We start from the raw sequence: 17292 nt of genomic DNA on the forward strand, positions 1-17292 counted from the left end.
AGGGAGCCCGAGCTCGATCCCGAACCTAAGCCGGCTAGCAGGGCAAGCCCTCGGAGCCAAGCCCACCAGCCGCGGCCGGCGGGACCCGACACAAGCCCCGGCTGTCCGCGGCACCCCCAGCCCAAACCCCTGCTCCGCCGTCGGGGAGCCATCGCCTCCAGTTGCCCCGCTAGGAGAGCGCTTGGAGATCGCCCGCCGTCTAGGACGTCTGAGGCCCCAGTCGTGTCCGCCGCTGCCCCTCGGGCCCGGGATGACCGGGGCTCGGGGCTGAGGCCGGCGCCGGCGCCGGGACTGGACGGGGCGGCCCCCCGGCCCCATGGGCCAGCCGGCCCAGCCCCCCCGCGGCCGCCCCTTCCGGGCTGGGCCGGGTGGGATGGAGCCACGGCGCTGCCCAGGGGTCCCCGGGGCTCGGCCGGGCTCGGGTGGCCGGGGCCGGCGCCTCTGAGGGACAGCGCGGCCCGGGAGCCAGGTAAGGACGCGCCCTCTCCACCAGTCCTCCCTCCTTCTCCTCTCCCTGCAGCCCTGGGGTACTGGGAGAGCCCGCGAAGAGAGCTGGGGTCTGGGCCGCGGTGCCTGGGAAGTGACCCGTCAGTGACAGGGACAGGATCCGGCCAGAGCCGGGGACTCCTGGGGCACGATTGATCGGGGGGACTCAGTAGAGGAAGGATTCGTCCGGGGATGGGGGTTCTGGGACTATGGGAGTAAGGGGTGGGGTCTGTTTGGGATGGGTCACTGGGTGGCGAGAGGGACTTCTGCAGGTGGGAACTGAGGGGACTGGCGGGAGGTGAGTGGGAGGGGGTGGGGAGCAACGGCAGGGAGGGGGTTGGTCTGGGGAATGTGGGGAAGGGGATTGATAGCCGGCGGACTGAGGAGGACTGACTGGAAGGTCAGTGTGGGGAGAGGGGGATTACGGGGGTCTGGATTAGTGGGAGAGGAGGGGTCCTACCTAGTGGAGAGTCTCAGCATGCAAGGAGGGGGCCTGTTTGTGTGACGGGGGGATTTGAAGGGTTTGTAGGGACCCCAGCGGAGGAGGGCTCCCATTGATCTCCTTGGGTCTCGGCTCCCCAAGGGGTGGGGGAGGGCTCTGCTAGGGGTCCCCTGTCTTTCTTTGCCCCTCATTTTAGCCAGGCTTAGAGGGGCCAGTACCTCCTGATCAGTGAATGCCTCTGAGTTCCCGGGGCTACCCCTCCTCTCCAGCCACCACCTTGCCCACTCCACTGCCACCTCCCCCACCCCCTCCCGCCTGCTGGGCAGGGAAAACACAATCCTTGTCCCTTTGTCCCCCCCCCCCGGTGGGAAGGGACTTGGTCGGGGGCAACGGGGGCCCCTTGGAGGTAGTGAGGGGTGGCCGCCTGCTCCCCTTCTCAGATACAGCTGTGGTGAAGTAAACATCTGTCAGCAGCCCGTTCCCAGCCACCAGCCTGCCTTCTTGCCTGCTCACCCGGGGACACGGTGTCCTCCCCCCAGGGCGAGGCCCTCCCCCCCCTCTCTTGGGGCGCTGCAGCCAGAGGCCACGTGGGGGCACCAGCGAGTAGGAGAAGTCAACTCTGGTGGGTCTGGGGTGGAGGGGGTGGGGGTGTGCGAAGGTCCGGTTGTCTGGCCTGGAAGGGGGACGATACTTGGTCCTTCCCCAACCTGGGGAAGCCAAGTGGCAGCGTTTGTGGCTTTAAACAAAACACCAGCTCAGGCGATCTTTCCTAGTTTTTAGGATCTTCCTTTTATAGGCTCTTAGGGACCATTTAGATTAATATTCTTTCCCCTTCCCCACTCCCCGCAATACAACACACTGGTCATACCAAAACCAGGGGAAACTGAGGGAAAAGACATCTAAAAGAGGGAAGAGACTTATCTAAGGACACAGAGCTAATAAGAAACAAAGTTAAAAAACGTGTCTGGTGGGGAAGCAAGGTATATATAAGGGGGTTGGTTATAGCTTAAGATTTTCCTTAAAAAGCTCTATTTTCAATTAAGAAAGATTTAAGCTTAAAACAGGAAGATTGAAAGAAGGGTGCAGCCAGGGAATCTCCTAGTGGGGGAAAATACCCCAACCATCTCAGTGTGTGTCTCCTTAACCTTGGGCCTAGAATGTAGGGGGCTAATTCATACCAACTGGGCTAGTGTTTGTCTACAAGACTGGTTCAACAGTCTGGAACCCTGGGGGAGAGGGCTGGCAAGCCAGAGCAGGTACAAAGGGTGGTGGAGGGAGGTAGGAAGCTGGGTGATAAGATCCCTGCCCCCCTCCCCATGGTCTTCCCACTGTGGCTGGTCTGTCCTGTCCTGTCCTAGGTCCTGGCCTAGTGGGCCTCTTAAGTGGCACTGTGATAGCCTAATCCTCAAGTATGAAATGCCCCCCTAAAGACGAGGGGGCTGGGATAGAACAAGAGTTGAGGTTAAGAAACAGGACAGATAAAGTAAGAAGGAGAAACCTATTCTTAATAGACTCATACCCTCCCTGGCTCTGGATTCTCTGGATTGGCTTTCACTCTGAGATTCCCACATCCTTGGGACAAAAGATGTCAGATCTGGAAGGGACCTTAAGACATCAAGTACCTGAGCTGGGACAGACGTCAGTGTAGCAGCAAGTCTAACCCCCTTGTTTTACAGATGAAGAAACTGAGGCATAGAAGTTAAAGAACTTATGTAAGGTCCAGAGGTAGTAGGATCTGAACCCAGGACTCCTGTTCCTAGAAACTGGGTTTTTTCTACTATGTCATGCTCCCTCCCTATGCTGTGTCATAAATGTGACTCCCCCTACCACCGTCACTTGAGCGTGTGATCTGTTTCATGGTGGGAAGTTACTTACAAAAAAAAAATCACAGAATTTCAGATTTGGAAGGGACCATCCTCTCCAACTCATACACCCCTCACCCCCAAATAAAATACCTAACATCTATATGCTTCTTCAAGTTTTAGAAAGCACTTTATTTCCATTTATGTATGCATACATATGTGTTTGTATGTATATTGTGCATACATACATACATCTGTATGTATATATGTATGTATGTATTTCTGACCTGCTCCTCCTTGCAAGCCTGTGAATTAGATGATAATATTATCCAAATTTTGTAGATGAGGAAACTGAGGGCCCGAGAGGCTAAATCCTTGCCCCAAGTGACCACATCCAGTAAGATTTGAGCTCAGGTTTTAGAGACCCCAAACCCAGCACACCCTCCTTCCTGCCTTTTAGCTACTGCCTCTCTACACAATACCTGACAAATTGATTTTCTGGCTTCTGATGAGGGACAGCCCATCAGCTTTTGGACTGCTCTGATTGGTCGGAAGTCTTTCCTGTGACATCTACCTCTATGGTTGTCAAGATGTTCATTCGCTTCCTAATGAAAAACCCCACAGAGGAGAAAACTGACTTCCGAAGGAGAAAGGCCTTGCTAAAGGACACAGGAAGCAAAATGCAGAGCTAAGGATTCGAACTCGGGTCTTTTGGCTCAAAAACCGATGCTCTTTCCTTTACAACGGAAGCCTCTGACTCCAACCTGGGTCCCCTGACTCTGAGTCTGAGGCTCAAGGATAGGGACTGAGTAGAAGATAGAGACACCCTTGTCTTTTTGCTGCTGCAAAGCTGATAACAGTAGAGCCTGGGCTGAACTGCGCACAACTGTGCCTGGCCCAGGGCTCTGCTACACTGTGGGCCAAACCCTTGGATAACTGGGAGTGTGACTGACAGAGTCCTGGATTTGAACTTGAAGTAACTGGCTTCAAATCCCAGTTCCACCATTGGTATCTTCAGGACCCTGGGTCAGCCTCTTGACTTTTCAATATCATGTAAGCTTCTTGAGAGCAGGGGCCAGTTCATTTCTATATTTGTATCCCCTGCACCTAGCACGATGCCTGGCATATAGTAGGGGCTTAATAAATACCCGTGGCTTAAAGTCTCAGTATCCTCGTCTGTAAAATGGGGACACTAATAATTTCTACCCCAAAAGGTTGTTGTGAGAAGTGCTCTGTAAACTTTAAAGGAGAATTGGAAGAGACCTTGGAATTCATGTCATTTAGGGAATCTGGAGCCCAGAGAGGGGAAGACCTTACCTGAGGTCACACAGCTAGCAAGTGGAAGAACAGAAATTATATAAAGCAAGTTACTATGACTAGTGGGAGGCATCTGGGAACTGGCGCTGGAAAGCCTGAGAACAAGCTAGCAGTTGTGCCAGGGAGGACCTGAGAGGAAGAGGGACCGCTGGAATGGGTGGGGAGCCCTCTGCAAACCTAAAAGTGCTTGTGCGGGTGCATGTGCTCCTTATTCCTGTGGGATTGCAGCAATCCGGGAGATCTTGAAGGACGTGGGAATACTTAGACATAGGAAGGTCAGGGATGGGCATGAAGGCATAAGATGAAAGCTGATGGGAGTAACCAGAGAAGAGGAAAGAGGGTCTGGGAGTGGGGGGAGCAGCCCTCACCAGGAGACACCAGGGGATTGGGAGCTGGAGGGGAGATTGAAGGTTGTGTGCTCCAACCCCCTTGTTTTATTGAGAGGAAAAAGACCCAGAGAAGGGAAGATACTTGCCCAAGGTCACACAGGCAGTACAAGTACCAATCAAAGAGCTGCTCCTTGGACTAGAAATGATGCTCTGTTCACTCCATCACTCCATTGGACTGTCCCAAACTCGCCACCATCTTTGAAGTAAATGGGCTGGGTGCTTTTTTCTTATAGACTGCAGAACCCCTGAACAGCCCCAGGGTCAGGATGGCCCTTGGAGAATATATTGTACAACACAACTGCCTCATTCCCCAGCATCTGGGGATCCGAAGGCCGGAGAGAAGAGGGGAAGGGGCTGGGCCAGGGTGGATGGGTAAGCTGGCCAAAGAGGCCTGGGTATCCCTGCATGAGGGATGGCAGGGCTGGGCTGGGATCTGGGGCGCTGAGAGCTGAGGTGACACAGGGTGTGGGACTAGGGTGGTTACCTAGGGCCAAGCTCAGGAGAGCCCCTACTATTCACTGAGCTTCTGGCCATACGGCCTAATCCCACACTGCCAGGTGCTCCCAGGGGAAGGTGGCACTGGGCTGGGAAGGGGGGTCACCCTGGGTCACCCAGGAGGTCTGAGGTGTTAGGAGGCAAAGGATAGGGCTTCTGGAGAGCTTTGAGGAGGGGGGCGGGGTTCTGGGGCCCTAATAGAGTGACAGAGTCACAGAATGCCAGAGCTGGGAGGGACCTCAGAACAGGGAATGTCAGAGCTGGGAGGGAACTTAGAACAGGGAATATCAGAACTGGGAGGGAACTTAGAAGAGGGAATGTCAGAGCTGGGAGGGAACTTAGAAGAGGGAATGTCAGAGCTGGGAGGGAACTTAGAAGAGGAAATGTCAGAGCTGGGAGGGAACTTAGAATGTGAAATGTCAGCAGGCTCACAGAACACAAAATTCCCATATTCCTTGAGGAGGCCAGGTTTTTTCTTCCTTTCTCTGTATCCCATTGCTCAGCATAGTACCTAGCACCTAAATATTCCCTGATCAACATAGAATGTCAGAGCTAAGAGAGAGCTTAGAGATCATTTCATCAAACCCCCTATTTTCTCAATGAAGGCTCAGAGAGGGGCTTGCAAGTGGAAGCCTCTGACCTAGACCCGGGTCTTCTCTGCCTTCAGAGCCCAGAGGCCCTTCTCACAGCCAGGGGGTCCCTGTGCAGGGGGTTCTGACTTGTTTGCCTCATTAGATCAGTTTCTCTGTCCTCAGCTGTCAGCCTATGAGTATAAGCCCTTGGCCCCTGAAGTTGACCTCTGCATCATTCCCTAAATTAAGGCTTAGGGGGAAAGGGGATGTGCTAAGGGTTCAGAATACGTGCAGATGGGTTCTTGAAGTTGGCTGGAGTGTGTGTAGGTGGAACCTGAGGGAGAGATGGGCACTTGACAGGGTGGTCTGAGGTAAAGAGATCTAGGAACTGGGAGCATTGGGTCCTTGTATTAGTCATGGGGAGTCCCTTCTCCTCTCTGGGCCTCAGTTTCTCTGCTTGAGAAATGGAGAAGTTGGAGCAGAAAGTGTGGAAGGGCCCTTCCTAATTTGGCATCTTAAGAGTCTGGGGTCCCCTGTCTTCTTCTAGGACATTCCCACTGGATTTGGAGCTGTCAGGCACCATCCAGACCCTCCAATCCACCCCCTCTCATTTTCTAGATGAAGAGGCCAGGATCCAGAAGGGGAAGCGATTTGTCCCAGGTCACACAAGTCAGTAAGCAGCAGAGTTTAAGTCCGAACCCAGGTCTCCTGATTGCAAACGCAATGTTCCTCCCACCAGCCTCTTCTAATTGCCCTTCAGAGGAGTGAGTCCCTGAAGCCTGGCTGTATGGGGTGGGGAGGGGGGGGCCAGGGATCCTGCTTCCCCACCCTGGCCCTCAGGATCCTCCACAGCAGGGCTCGGGCCAGGCGGCTCAGCAGTGCCAGCCCCAATTAGGCTGATCCTGTCACCTCCCTCCTGCTCCCCTCCCCCGCCCCAGATGCTGCACTGGGCCAGTGCCAGGCCAAGGCAGCATGGTCAAGGTGGGAACTTTATGGGGAGGCCCCGAAGGAAATAAGTGAGGATCGAACTTAACTCCACCCCCCACATACACACACACTTTGCCCAATGCCAGGGACCCACTTGTTTTTTTCTACCCCACATCACTCTACCGAACTCCTTCCACTCCCTCCCCCTCAGATTTCCACCCTCTCCAACCCCATTGTATTTGTGTCAGTCAAGACTGAGAGACTTTTCAGAATCTTTGACCGACATACTCAGTTCTCAGAGCAGGACTGGTCCTTTAGAGACATGAGGGAACTGAGGCTGAGCCAGAGGGGCAAAGACCTGCCTCAGGTCACGTGGTCACATCTCCGACTTCAGATCTAGTACCCTTCCCAAGAGACTTTGAGCCTCGGGTTTGAGAGAGGCTATTGAGTCCACCCCTCTTCCTTGTCCTACAGAAGGGGAAACTGAGGCTCTCAGAAGTAAACTTACACAAGAATCTAACTTGGAGCTCCAGCTTCCATGTTCTAGGCTCTCTTACCACCTCTGGTATTCTGGAACACTGGTTTTGCAGTCAGAAGAACTAGATTCTGGGGGCAGCTAGGTGCTGTAGTGGATAAAGCACCAGCCCTGGATTCAGGAGGACCTGAGTTCAAATCCAGCCTCAGACACTTGACACATGCTAGCTGTGTGACCCTGGACAAGTCACTTAACCCTCATTGCCCTGCAAAAAAACCCAAAACAAAACAAAACGAAAAACTTGATTTTCATTCCAGTACTGTTCCTTCTAATCTGCATGACCTTGGATAAATCATTTTTCTTTTCTGGGTATTGGTTTCCTTGTCTGTTAAAAAAAGGAGTGGGACTAAATGGTTTCTAAGGTACCTTCCCCTCTACATCTTAAGGATCAATGGCCCGGGGCAGCTAGGTGGCGCAGTGGATAAAGCACTGGCCTTGGATTTAGGAGGACCTGAGTTCAAATCCAGCCTCAGACACTTGACACTTAACTAGCTGTGTGACCCTGGGCAAGTCACTTAACCCTCATTGCCCTGCAAAAAAACAAAAAAACAAAAAAGAATCAATGGCCCTCTGTCTGGCTCTTTTATACTCCCACCTCCACACCACAACACCCCATTGAGGTGGGATAAAGACTGTTCCTTCATTCTCAAAGAGGACCATGACATTGGGTGATGTCATGACTTGCACAGAATTGGATTTAAGTGAGGGAGGGCTGTGCAAGGTCACCAACCTCACTCTCTCCTCCAGAGCCATCTGACTTCAGCGGCAAGATTATCTATCAAAATATCAGGATGACTAGAGATGACCTTGGATGTCTAAGACAACTGGGGTTAAGTAACTTGCCCAGGGTCACAAAGCTAATAAGTGTCTGGGGTGAGATTTGAACTCAGGTCCTCCCAACTTCAGGGCTAGTGCTCTATCCACTGTGCCACCTAGCTCCCAAGTATAAGGGCTAAGGAATGGAATGGAGAAAAAGTCCCAAGTTATCCTACCCTAGGCTCCTGACCCCTTTGCTGACTGCCAGCTTGTGATGAGCTCCTAAGAGTAGTGAGCTCCTTGTCACTGGTCATATTCAAGCAGAGCCTTGGATGACATGTCACTTGGGAATAGATGCCCTCTGTCAGCTCTGAGATTCTGTAATCCTATGATTACCATTATAACTCCCAGGGCCCAGCACACAGGGAGACTCTGACATCTGAATTTCAAGAAAGGAAATAAATTCAAGCCTACAAATCTGTATTAAACTCCCTTCCTTGCCCCTCTTATTTGAGCAGTGCCCTGAGAGACAAGGAGGAGCAGACCCTGCCTTACCCTCAGGGAACTTCCAATTTAAGGGCTCTGCCTGAGGTGAAATAAGACTCACCCTCCGAAACAGAGAACAAATGAAAATAAAACATGGAAGGGGAAAGGTGAGTGGGAACAAGTTCTCAGATGGACAATTCAGAATATCTAGCTGGAAGCTAGTGGAAAGTCGGGGTGGGGGTGTTGAGCCTCATCTGGACTGGGAGGATCCAGAAAGTTGGCCTTCTTCTTCTTTTTTTTGGTGAGGCAGTTGGGGTTAAGTGACTTGCCCAGGGTCACACAGCTAGTTAAGTGTCGGAGGCCGGATTTGAACTCAGGTACTCCTGAATCCAGGGCCGGTGCCTTATCCACTGCGCCATCTAGCTGCCCCTGTTGGCCTTCTTCTTGACAGGCTAAAGCCTGAGACCCTTTCCCTTTCATCTAGTTCAGTTGCCTTATTTTACCCAAGGGGAAATTTCTCCCAGACAAGTGGAAGGACTCACCCCAAAGTATATAAGTTACTGATTCAGATTGAGCTGGGCTTAGAAGATAGGAAAGAGCTTGAGAGCTGACGAGGGAAGGGGAGGGCATCCCAGGAAGAGAGAACAGCTTTTGAGCAAAGGTTCATAGGTGGGAATAAGGGCAATTAGGAGTCACTGAAGGTTCTTGCATAGGGGAGGGAACTGAATCCAAGCTGGGCTTCAGTGGCCAATACCGGGGGGAGGGATGGGTGGTGGGAAAAGAAGGCAAGATTCTGGCTCTCTGGGGATGGGGGCTTTGCCTTTGGGAGCATTATGGTGTAGTGCTGAGAGTTCTGTTCCGGGTTCGAATCCCTGTTCTGTAACTATTTCATTGTGAGACCTCGGTCCTCAGTTTTCTAATGTGTACAATGAGGAGTTTTGAAGTGATGCCTTTTAAAGTCTGTTGAAGTTCTAGATTCTCTGGTTATGGGGTTCTCCTGCTCCACCTTTTCTTACCACCCACAACCCCCTGTAACCCCCCAGCCCATAGAGACTGCCAGGTTTTGTCCCCAGACTCATCTGAGACAAGCCAGGCCTCTGCCGTCTGGCCAGACCCCCCTCCCCCCTGCAGAGCGGCCCCCATGTGCCCAGGCCCCAACAGACAGAGCATCGGAAACAGCTGGCCGTCCAGATGTTGTTGGTTTTCTCCCCGAATACTTGCATGTTCCTTGCTGTTCTTGATGGGTTCCCCCCTTGCTTTCTCTGTTCCCTACAGCCCACCCCCAGCTGGCTCAGAGCTCCCTGTCCAGCCTAGTCCCCTCAGGGGGGCTGAGGGAAGGGGGATCCCGTCTGGGGCAGGACAGAGCAAAGCCAGAGGACTGGGAGTCTGGGAGACAAGGAGGGAGACAAGGCAGAAGGAAGGGATGAGAAGCAGCACGGCATTTTTTTGCGGGCTAGGAAATTTGTTTCTTATTGCTAAGGCTGTTCTTGTCGTAAAGGAGAGGCCCCTCCTTGGCACGATGCTCAAGGGGCTTGGGCCCCCACTAGTGAGACTGAATAACGGAGGGGATGTATGGGGAGGAGGGGAAGAGGACCTGGGTTCGAGGCCTGGTCCTGTGTGACCTTGGGAAAATCACCGGACCACGCTGACCCTTCTTCTCAGCCAGATCAGGATAATCCTTCCAGCAATACCTGCCTTGTGAAGCTTTTTATTAGGCTCAGATGAGATCATGGATCTAGCCCGGGCTCTGTAAACACCAGACAGCGCGGTGGAGACGTCCCTGCTCATTGATGAACCCGGGAGCTTGGAGCTCTTGAGATCTCAGGGCTGGAAGGGCCCCCTAGGGCCGGCTTCCGCCACTGCCCGGGACAAGTGCTTGTTCAGCCTCCCGTGGAAGAGGCCGGAGGCAGGCGGCTCATTCCACGTTGGGGACAGCTCCGCCGTTTAGGAAGTTTTTCCTTACATGGAGCCCAACTCGACTTCTTGGCCACTCCCCTTGTTCCCTCCACCCGGGCAGACCACAGCCCCTTCATGACTTCTTCTCTTGTCCGTGTCTATTGGTTTTTATTATTTTTGGACTGGGACCTGTGATTTCATCGCTATAAGGGAGTTCGCGGTGGAAACTCCTTCCACCATGTCAGGTCAGCACCCTCTCACAACCTAAGAGTCCTAGAGAGTTGTCTGGGGGAGACACGGGGAGCTTATTAAGTGACCTGTCCAGGGTCCACGGCCGACAAATGTCCGAGACAGCACCCGAACCCCGCTTGTCTGGACCTCAAAGCTGGCTGGTCTTCTTTTCACCGTGTTTCATTACCTTTTATTATTGATGGAACTTCGCAGTTCTGGCTTGTTTCTTGTCTCTCCGGTCAGCCCCCCCACCCCCACCCCAACAACTTGATTTCTTTAAGCCTGTCTTTACCTACCTATAAAATGGGTTACGCTAAGGTGACCCTGTGTCTCTGGGCAAGGTACTACTAAGTTCCTGTTTGGCTGAAGTTTCTCAATTCATCCACTAGCAAGGTGATAACTCCTCCTGACACACACACACACACGCAGGCTTGAGAAAAGAAAAAGCTGATGAGTTCTAAAGGTCTAAAGTCCATGGCAGAGCTAGGACCAGTCCCATAGAACTGGAGGGAACTTCAGAGGCTAGCTAGTGCCCTGCAGGGACGGGGATGCTGCAGAGCCCCTGGGATCAGTTCATTCCTTCTGGTAACATGTCTTCCTTCTCTATCAAAGGAGGGGGTTGGAGAAGACCATTCCTCAGGTCCTTCCGCGGTCCTCAAGGCATTCTGGTAGAGCTGGAATCCAAGGACCAAAGACGAATCTCTACAATGTGTGACTTTGGGCGAGTTAACTTCCTTCCCGTGGGCCCTCATGAGGGGGACGGGCAGAGGAATTGATTTCTCAGATCTCTCCCAGTACCAGGCTTTGCCCAGGATTACATAATGAGTCAATGGCAGAACCGGGGCGCAGACCCAGGCTGGGGTGTGCTGGTAAATGTTTAACCACTGGCTTTCCAAAAAAAGAAAAAAAAAGCACTTTGAAGTTCAATCTGCATAAACATTTGCTCTATCACCTTCTTAAATCTAGATAACCCACAAAACAACAAATCAAGCCCTGATTTGTAGCTTTGGATGGTTTTCCAAGGCGTCAGTGCTATTACTGAAAATTTAACTATCAGTTCTCAAAAGCTAGTCCCGCTGCTTTCAGTACGGCCGCCCCGACTCCCAGTCCAGCGTTATCTCCCTTTATGTTAGACTGTCTTAGGACAGAACATCTCGGAGCCCATAGGTTCAGAAAGCAAGGTCCCACTCTGGATGTGGCTGGGCTGGAGCAACTCATGTGAGCCAGAGGGGTGTTAGGGGGAAAGGAAGAGGAGTGCTTTGAGTCTGGGGGCTTTTGTTCAGTGGTTTCCAGATGTGTCTGACTCTCCATGACCCTATTTGGGGGTGTCTTAGCAAAGATACTGAGGGCTTTAGAATGGTCCTGCTGAATAGAGTGGCCAGAGAGGTGGGGACAGAGGGGGCTGCTAGGGCTGGGGGGGGGTGATGGCCAGGAGGCTCCTTTGAAATTAACCAGGCAGGAGGGGCATCTGGGTGGTGCAGTGGATAGAACACTGGCCCTGGATTCAGGAGGACCTGAGTTCAAATCCGCCCTCAGACACTTAACACTTACTAGCTGTGTGACCCTGGGCAAGTCACTTAACCCTCCTTGCCTCACAAAACAAAACAAAAAAGAAGAAGAAGAAGAGCCTACTATGAAATTAACCAGGCAGGAGCAAGAGGCTGGTAGCCTTGGAATCATGCTAAGAACGTTTCAGCCTGCCTCCTCCTCTTAAAATGTAGGCATTGGGGGGCAGCTAGGTGGCGCAGTGGATAGAGCACCGGCCCTGGATTCAGGAGGACCTGAGTTCAAATCCAGCCTCAGACACTTAACAATTACTAGCTGTGTGACCCTAGGCAAGTCACTTAACCCCAATTGCCTCACCAAAAAAAAAAAAAAAATGTAGGCATTGGATCTCTGAGGTCCGCTTCCAGCACTAAACACTGTGATCTTGTAAGTGATCTCACAGTCTAGCCCCGGATCACAGGTCACCCTAGTCCTTGGCCCCATTTCCTAGAAAGAACTAAAAAAGGAAGAGACCCAGAACCTAACAAAGAAGGGGCAGTATGGTCCCAAGAAAGGTCATGACTGCTGAAATCAGATCTGGGTTTGACACCCTCAGTAGATCTTTTCAAATCTCTGAGCCTCAGTTTTTTCCTCTATAAAATGAGCACAATGATTATACCTAGTCTCCTCACCTCCCTCTCATGTCGTTGTGAGGATGAGAAGAGAAAATAGATGCATACCCATCCATTTGGACACCATCTAAGTGATAGGGATGCTATGCAAGTGCCAACAATGGTCACAATAAAAAGCAACTGAAGACCAAGATTGAGCCCTCCATTCAGCCTTAAGAGGCCAGAAACATTTAGAAGTGGGAGAGATGCTTACAGGACTGATCTGTTAGGTCAGAGAAGTCTGCCTGGAGGAAGTGAGTATGAGTGGGGCCTTGAAGGATCATCGCAATTTCTTCTCCAAGCCTGACCACCTCAGGGCTCTGAACAGTCTGAAATGAGAGCCTGGTCTCGGCCTGTTCAGGGCCTGGTCGTCTAATACGTTGGAAAGAGCCTGGGGTTTGGGATCAGGGGACCAAGGTTCAAATCCCAGCTTACTGTCCAGGTGACCTTGGACCAGTCCCTTGGCATCTCTAGGCCCCATTTCCCTCATCCGTAAAATGGGAAGGTGCCTTCTGGCTATGGATTTATGAATTTTTGATGCCAATCTGTTTTCCCCAAAGGTAGAGGCCTAATCTCCTCCTCTGTTTCCCCTCCATGAACCCCCCGAGGGCAGGGCCCAGACTGGCTTCCAGCCTCTCTCTCTTGCCCCTGGTTGGAAAAGCACACAGAGGTATTTAAGATGGGTGTATTGAAGGGACTGAAGAAAAGGGAGTAGAGACAGATTCAGGTCAGTTCCTCTCAGCTAGGGCTGGCCTTACACCACCGTTTTTGCCTCCTGTGCTTTGAAGGGAAGGAAAAAACCCCAGGGCAGGAGCACACCTGGCCTCCACTGGAACTGGACAGGATGACTCCATGTGGGAGCGACCCCTCCCAGGCTGCCCCTGGAGTCAGCCCTTGGGTGGGGGCATCTGCCTGATGGGCTGCTAGAGCTGGTGCCCCCCAATCCCCCAACTGCCTCCCGAAGGATTCTGCCCATCTCATCCACAGGACCACAGGAGCTCAGGGACCGTCTGACCAGGGCAGGTGCCCACCTGAGACAGCTTTTCAGGATTTGGGCCTTGGGGTGTAAAGGCAAAGAAAGTCCCTATTTCACTGCCAACGGCTGCCCAGAAGAGGAGGCCTGTTTTCCCTCCTTCCATATCGACTCAGATCCTCAGAGGCAGGAGGGGAGGCCAGAGGGAGACCCCCAGACTCAGTAAGCTCCTCTTCCATTCAACAATAGGACTCCCCAATAGGGGAGGCCAAGATGGGTAGATACTGAGCTCTGGGTCCTCAGCTTATCTAGGGACAGGCAGGCTGATGAGGCTGGTGTTGGTATTTGTTGGGTATCTTTCCACGGGGCTAATGATGCCTGCAGGAGGTAATTAGCAGTTCCTGGCTGCCCCTGCCTGCCCTGCCTACAGCCTGCCTGACTCATGGAGCAGGGACTCCCACGGGCTCATTCCCTTCTGTTCTGAGGATGGAGTCAGGGCCTGAGACACAGCACACCTGCCATCTCTTCTCTTGGGTCACTCAGTCAATCAATCAGTGAGTATTCATTACATGCCTACTGTGCGCCAGGCACGATGATGGGTCCTGGGGACACAGACACAGAAAAAACCCCAGCTGTCCCTGCCCTGGGGGGCTTTAGGTTTCATCAGGGGAAACAGTCTGCACAGGTCTAAGTAAACACAGGGAAAAATGAAGTAATTGAGGGAAGCATCTGGAAGGGCCTCATGCAGGATGTGGTACCTGAGCTGAACTTTCCAAGAAGCTCTGGGTTTTAAGAGGCAGAGGTGAAGAAGGAAGGCATTCCTGGCATCAGGGACAGCCTGGGCAAAGGCATAGAGGTGGGAGACCAGAAGGCCAGTTTGGCCAGACCCTAGTATACACAGAGGAGTGATGTCACCTTTTGGAGCCAAGCTGGGAAGGGATTTAAATGGCAAATAGTGCAGTCTGTAGTTGATGCCAGAGGCTATCTAGGGAACCATGGGGGGGCTTATTGAGTAGGGGAGTGGCTGGGTCACACCTGCTTTATGAAAATGACTTTGGCAGCTGGGAAGAGGATGGATTTGAGAAGGAGAAAGAGATTTGAGACAGGGAAATCAACCAGAAGCAGTTGTAGTCATCCAGGTAAGAGGTGATGGATCTGAGCTAGAATTGTGGCTGTATGAGTGGAAGAAGGGAGGGAGGGAGGAAGGAAAGGAGGGAGAAAGGAACAGAGGAAGGAAGGGAGGGAGGAAGGAAGGAAGGAGGGAGGGAGGGGGAGGAGGAAGGAAGAAGGGAAGGAAAGAAGGGAGGAAGGAAGGGAGGAACAGAGGGAGGAAGGGAGGGAAGAAAGAAGGGAGGGAGAAAGAAAGGAAGGCAGGAGGAAGGAAGAAAGAAAAGAAGGAAGGAAGGGAAGGAGAGAGGGAGGGAGAGAGGAAGGCAGCATTTATTAAGCACTCACTATATGCCAAGTACTATGCTAAATATACTATGTTAAACACTTTGCAAATATTTTACGAGAGGTAGGTGCTATCATTATCCTTATTTTGCAGTTAAGGAAAACAAGGCAGGTAGAGGCTAAGTGACTTGCCCAGGGTCACACAGCTATTAAGTGTCTGAAGTGGGATTTGAACACAGGTCTTCCTGATTCCAGGCCCAGTGCTCTATCCATTTCGACACTATAGCTGTCTAAAAGGGGAAGGATACTGGAAAAATGAGAAGCCTTCATTTGGCTATATGGGGTGAAGAGACAAGGATCACTCTAAGATGGAGAATTTGGATGACTAGAGGCCTGCTGGTACCCTCTGCAAAAACAGTTCAGTCAGCAAGAGGGAGGGGCTGGATGATGGGCTTGTTTTGGAGATGCTGAGTGAGAGATGTCCACAGGCCATCATCCACCTGGAAACTGCAACAGGCAATTGGTGATGGGGGCCTGGTGCTCAGGAGAGAGACTGGGGCTGGATATAGAGATCTGGGAGCTGTTTGTCTAGCAATGACAAATAGACCCACGGAAGCCGATGAGGGCGTTGAGAGAGAGGACAGAAGAAAAGGAAAAGAAAGCCCAGGAAGGAGCCTGAGGGTATGGGCAGCTGCTGAGGCAGGTCTGGTATTTATCCCTGCCCCAAACTACTTCAGTCTGTTCAGCGTTGAGCAGAGAGGTCTGACTTGTTCAGAAAGTCTGCCCAGGGGGTAGCTAGGTGGCTCAGTGGATAAAGCACCGGCCCTGGATTCAGGAGTACCTGAGTTCAAATCTGGCCTCAGACATTTGACACTTACTAGCTATGTGACCCTGGGCAAGTCACTTAACCCCCATTGCCCAGCAAAAAGAAAGAAAGTCTGCCCAGAAAGGGGACAGTGTGAGCTGGGTGGAAAGTCCAGAGTGCTGATTCTAGTCCTAGGAATTGTGGGATTTTCAAGCTGAAAAACAGAGCAGAGAGGTTACCTGGTCCCACCCCAGCCCCTTCATTTTTCACATGGGGAAACTGAGGTCCAGAGAGGATAAATCACCCCCGAGGAGCCCTGATTTACCCCTCAGGTTCTCCGATGCCCCAACACCCTCTCTAAGACTGTTTTCCTCCCTGTAAAAGGAGGAATATAGCCTGAATACTCTTTCTGGCTCCACGTGCTGCCACCACACCCCGAGCCTTCCCTTTTAGTGCCTTCGGCCAGGGGTTTCTTTCTGGTATTTCTCCCAGATCATTCCTGATGTAGCACAATCCTACATACAGGGTGTCCCCAAAGTCCCAATGTGGTTTTGAGGTAGTAAAACTTAAAACCGCGCTCTGACTTTGGGGACATCCTGTACTCTAAGTGGGGCCTTGGAAGGGCTGCAGGACACCACATTCCAACCTCTTGGTGAGGGCCCCTTGCAAGCCAGTGTGAGCTTCCTTCTTCCCTGGCTCAGTGACTTCCCAACTTCCGCAGTCTGGGATTGAGCCCCTTTCTGTGGCCCCCAGAACAGTGTCTTGGACCCTAGAAAAGGGCCGAAGGGCCTGAGAGGAAAGGGGATCAAAAGCCAAGGGGATGACCAGAGGCCCATCGTCCCAGACCCCGGCCCAGCTGGGCTCCAAGAACTGACGATGGTGCCTCTGATTCCAAGGAGCAAGTTTAGAGCCAGGACAACAGGAGAAGAGGTCCAGGCGGGGGCTGTCCTAGGAATCCCTCCAACTTCTCCACGTCTCCCCTTTCTACCACGGGATCATCTCTTTCCCTTCCTGTTCACCTCTGATTGAAAGCCACCTCCTCCAAGAAGCCTTCCCAGATCCACGCAGGACTAGGCCATGCCTGTGTGCACATACCTGTAGATTCACATGGGAATCCACGTGCATTTGTGTACACAAACATATATTTGTGCATGCTGATGTACCCCATACGGATGGGGTTTGTATGTACCTGGGCATTAATAACTATGTATGGGGCAATTAGGTGGCCCAGTCTGCAGTCAGGAAGACTTGAGTTCAAATCTAGCCTCTCATACTTACTAGCTGTGTGATCCTAGGCAAGTCACCTAACCTCTGTGTGCCTCAGTTTCCTCAACTATAAAAACAGGATGATAATAGCACCTATATCCTAGGGTTGTTGTGAGGATCAAATGAGATAATATTTGTAAAATGCTTAGCACTGGCCCTGGCCTATAGTAGGTGCTTCTTGTTGTTGTTATTATTGAGTTATTTCAGTTGTGTCTGCCTCTTCGTGACCCCATTTGCAGTTTTCTTGGCAAAGATAGTGGGGCAGTTTGCCATTTCCTTCTCCAGATGGGGAAACTGAGGCAAACAGGGTGAAGTGACTTGCCCAGGGTCACACAGCTGGTTAGCATCCGAGGTCACATTTGAACT

The 17292-nt window shown here is 52.1% G+C and overlaps 1 protein-coding gene across 2 annotated transcripts in view; it reads left to right on the forward strand.

The window, feature by feature from the left end:
* Window positions 1–347: 347 nt before the first annotated feature.
* The window catches only part of NRTN (neurturin), a 39690-nt gene continuing 22745 nt past the window's right edge, over window positions 348–17292 (forward strand). The window contains exon 1 of one of the 2 annotated variants that reach the window (XM_043976672.1): window positions 348–469. The gene's annotated coding sequence lies outside the window, so the exon portion shown is untranslated. Of the gene's footprint in view, window positions 470–1402; window positions 1551–17292 lie in introns of those variants that run through there. The other variant, XM_043976673.1, reaches the window with a different exon arrangement.

The sequence above is a fragment of the Dromiciops gliroides genome, chromosome 1 (genome assembly GCF_019393635.1).
Source record: "Dromiciops gliroides isolate mDroGli1 chromosome 1, mDroGli1.pri, whole genome shotgun sequence".
NCBI classification, from domain to species: domain Eukaryota; kingdom Metazoa; phylum Chordata; class Mammalia; order Microbiotheria; family Microbiotheriidae; genus Dromiciops; species Dromiciops gliroides.